Raw genomic sequence first — 4,223 nt, 5'->3', positions numbered from 1 at the left:
GACTGTATAGTCCATGGGGTTGCAAAGAGTTGGATGTGACTGAGTGACTTCCACTTATTTACCTTACTTAGAACAGAGTCTATGAAAATACATGCATATAGTGATGCGTGGTGAGAATGTAAATGAATGCTCATTTGTGGTCTGTGATCTAGTCCTGGATTTTGATCCCTGGTCCACAGGGCTGGATGGCAGATTTGGAGCTAAGGGCGCATCCCTCAGGTCAGAGACGCTGCTATGTCTCAATGTGTGTGAACCAGAGGCCTGGGCCTTCATCACCTTGAGACTAGAGATGGATCATTGGAGTTCCCCTTGTTCTTTAAGATTCCAGGGAAGAAACACACACAGAAAGCACGCAGCATGTGTGTTTGGCAAGATGGAGCAGGGGGAGGGTGGAGGCCTGTCTCACGGGATATAAGCGTGGTCCCTTTAGAGGCAGGGTCATCCTGGGGCCATGTTCTTCAGGCCAGATATGGAGCAGGACTGCTGAAGAGCTAAAGACCCCCTTAGCCAGACCTCAGGCATCATGCAGGGTGGTCTCCTGTCTCTGAGACCTATTCACCTACTCATCCCATAGGTTTCCTGACAGCCCACCAGGCACTGTTCTCTATGCTGGGAAATAACAGCAAACACAGAAGACACAGTTTCTTTTCCCTAGTGTTGAACAAGGAAATAGGTGTTCAGATTAGTCAAAGTTCCCCAGAGAAAAACAATATGTTCACATGTAGATAATATATCTACATGTAAACATATACATTATATATGTTATATATATAAGGAGATTTATTATAGGAGTTGGCTAATGTGGTTGCAGAGACCACATCCCATCATCTGCCATCCACAAGATGGACACCCAGGAAAACCAGGTGATATAACTCATTTCAAGTCCAAAGGCCTGAGAAACACAGGGCCTCTGATAAAAGTCCCAGAGTCCAAAGGCCCGAGCAGCAGGAGCTCTGATGACCAAGGGAAGGAAAAGATGGAAGTCCCAGCTCAAGTTGAGAGAGAACTTGCTCTTCCTTTGCCTTTTGGCTCCGTTAAGACCCCCAAAGTGTTGGAGGATGCTGCCCACATTGGTGAGGGCAGGGCTCTTCATTCATGGACTGAATTGAATGCTAACCTCTTCCAGAAACACTCCATGGAGGATTTTCTTGGTGGTCCAGTGGTTAAGACTCTGCACTCCAATTCAGGGGGTGTAGGTCCGATCCCTGTTTGGGGAACTAAGATCCCATGTGCCTTGTGGCACAGCCAATAAATAAATAAATAAAAACAAGAAAAAGAAACACACCCAGACCCCAAGTATATTTGAGTAGCTCTCTGGACATTCCTTAGCACAGTTGAGCTGACATATAAAGTTATTCACCGCTGGGTATGTCCCACATTGTACGTGCTTTGGAGAAACTAAAGCACGGGTGACGTTGTGAGGTATCAAGGAGGGGGTCTTATACGAGAGCTCTAAAAAGGCTTCCCCGAGGAGGGGACATCTGAGTAAAGACCAGAAAGACGACACACGTGGGGTTGAAGTCCACCCAGAGAGAGGATCAGAGAGGTGGGTCTGCCCACCTATACCATGGAAGCCACAGGGCACAGATACACACCCACTCCCTCAGAGGGGCTTCCTGTTGCTTTTCTTCGTGTCCAGCCCACATGGGTCAGCCTTTATTCTGCAAGAGTGGCTCCTGAAGGTAACTATGGCCTTCAAAACCTCCTGGGGGCTTCCTGCAGTGGGCCTGGCATATCCAGCAAATGTCCGCTCTGCAGCAGAGCCTTCCAAAAGAATTGCAATGTGAGCTGGGTATGGAATTTCATGCTTCCTAGAAGTCACATTGAAAAACAGTAAAAAAAAAAAAAAAAAAAGAAATTATAACATAATTTATTTAGTCCAACAGATACCAAATATTATCACTTGAACATACAATTGTATAAAAGTTATGTGATCGCTGACATAGTTTTTGCATATGCAGTCTTCCAAATCAGGCCTGTCTCCAGGCGGGCTACCCCATTTCAAGTGCACAATCTGGAGACGGTATCATTGGAAACCAGTCTGGTGGTAGCTGTTCTTTTTATATCTTCCTTCAGATGCTTGAGCATTTTGTAGAAATGGCCTTGGGCTAAACAGAGACTCAACACCGGATCATCTGAGGATGAAATGAGTTCCTGCCGGAGAAGGTTCAGTGCAGTGCCTGGCCTGGATTGGCCTGGTGGGTCCTGGGAATAAGAAAACACCAGCCCAGCCATTTTGGACTCTGCAGAAACCTGCTGGGAATAGGACTTCTGAAACGACAAATAAGTCTGGAAGGTTGTGGTCCACAGCCATTTTTGTTGGCTATGAGTGGAGTCTATGAAACCAGAGGGAGGGAGCGCACAGCTCTCCTGCAAACTGAAGATGTATGTGCCCTCAAGGAAACTGAGTTCTATCCAGGCAAGAGATGTGCATATGTGCACAGAGCAAAGAACAACACAGTAACTCCCAGCAGGAAACCTAACAGAACCAGAGCAACCTGGAGAGAGATAGCTCAAGCTCATGGAGACATTTGGCATGGCTCATGTCAAATTCCAAAGCAATCTTCCTGCTGAGGCCTCTGGACACAGAATCTGTGGGATGCTGAACCCTTCAAGGACTTAAACTTATTGCAAAATAAATAAATAAAAGTGAAACAAAAAGAAAAAAAGAAACCATCAGCCAATGTTTACCACCCTTGAACTCTGTACTGACTTGGTCTAAAAGGCCAGTAGCCTACAACACAACCCCACCATCCATATGCGGATCCAGCAGACATTAACAAACGATCATCGCACCCTTCTCAACCTCCTGATCTTCCCACTAGCATGATTCAAGAAGCCACCTCCTTCCATCTGATGAAATGAAGCCTACTTTCTATCCCAAATCCACGTGGGTTATTTTTACATAACATGGCAGATAGACTTGCTAATATGTCAGGCAAATTCTGGTGACTCAAATGGTAAAGAATCCACTTGCAATGCAGGTGACCCGGGTTCAATCCCTGGGTTGAGAAGATCCCCTGGAGAAAGGAATGGCAACCCACTCCAGTATTCTTGCCTGGAGAGTTCCATGGACAGAGGAGCCTGGTGGGTTACAGTCCATGGAATTGCAAAGAATCAGACATGACTGAGTGACTAACACTTTCACTTTTCAAGCAAACTCTAAATGCTTTTTCCTCTTCACTCATCCAGTCCTCTCAACATCATCAGATACAATTTTGTCTATGTCACAGATGGGGATACTGAGGTCCAGAGGGTTTTAGTGGCTGGTCCAGTATTATCCAAGTAATGCAAAGCGAAAATGAGATTTGAACTCTGGACCCAGAGACTCTGCTTCGAACAGTCAGGGAAGATCTGGGTCTGGAGCAAGGCTGTATGAAAAGGATTTTCTGTCTGCCTCCTCAGGTTGCCTGGGGCTCCTCATGGGAAAGCCTAAAGGTGCTACAAGGGACCAAATGACCAGTCTAACCGGTACAGCATGGACTTTGATATGTGCTTGAGAAATCTTTCAACAGGTTAAGTTCTCTGTCTCCCTTTTCTGTAAATGAGGGATTACAATGCCTACCCTTTACAGCTAGCTCTTAAGTCAGTGAAATGAAACAAAGCATGTACGTGGTCTGGCATGGCCTCTCATGACAAGCGTTTCCTTCTCCCAGGAAACAGCTTCAGGGGTGTGTGAACTGGTCAGAAACACAAGGTTCCACACTGAGGAGGTGCCCGTGTCTGGTTTACTCCCCTGCTATTGTGAAAGTTCTAATAATTTGCTAAGAACCCCGTATTTTCCTTCTTCCCCGAGCCCCGCATCTTGTGAAACCAGATCTGCTTCGCCTCACTTCTTCACAAGAACAAGGACTCCTCCAGGACATGGACTTCTCAAGGACTGGCTGCTGCCTTCTTGTTGTTTTCCAATTTGTGTGTCAGGCCTGCATGAGAAAGGCCAGGAGATTGAGGAGGAAGGTCTGTGCCCATGTATCCAAGCCCATCTGGCCAGTGGCCCCTAGGAGGGAGGTGCTGGCTAGTGGAAAAGAGACTGCTCAGTCCTGTTTTTTAGGGGACACTGCCTTGTTGTCAAAGGGGCCGCTCCTCCAATGCAGGCTCAGTTTTGAGTTCAGTGTCCTAATCACAGTTTGTCTGCCAGACAGTCCTGCAGGTTGGTGTGATGATCCCTGACTTAGAGATGAAGGAATTGAGACCCAACCAAGATGAAGCAGCTGGTGGCTGGA

At 46.7% G+C, this 4,223-nt stretch overlaps 1 pseudogene; it reads left to right on the top strand.

The window, feature by feature from the left end:
- Positions 1-1,688: 1,688 nt before the first annotated feature.
- On the top strand, positions 1,689-2,623 carry LOC148775141 (large ribosomal subunit protein eL33 pseudogene; annotated as a pseudogene).
- Positions 2,624-4,223: the final 1,600 nt, after the last annotated feature.

Source organism: Moschus berezovskii, chromosome 17 (assembly GCF_049115385.1).
Source record: "Moschus berezovskii isolate FMDL1 chromosome 17, NW_MosBer_1.0, whole genome shotgun sequence".
Classification (NCBI taxonomy): domain Eukaryota; kingdom Metazoa; phylum Chordata; class Mammalia; order Artiodactyla; family Moschidae; genus Moschus; species Moschus berezovskii.
Note: the sequence above shows the minus strand (reverse complement) of the source record. Positions and strands in the feature narration are given on the sequence as shown.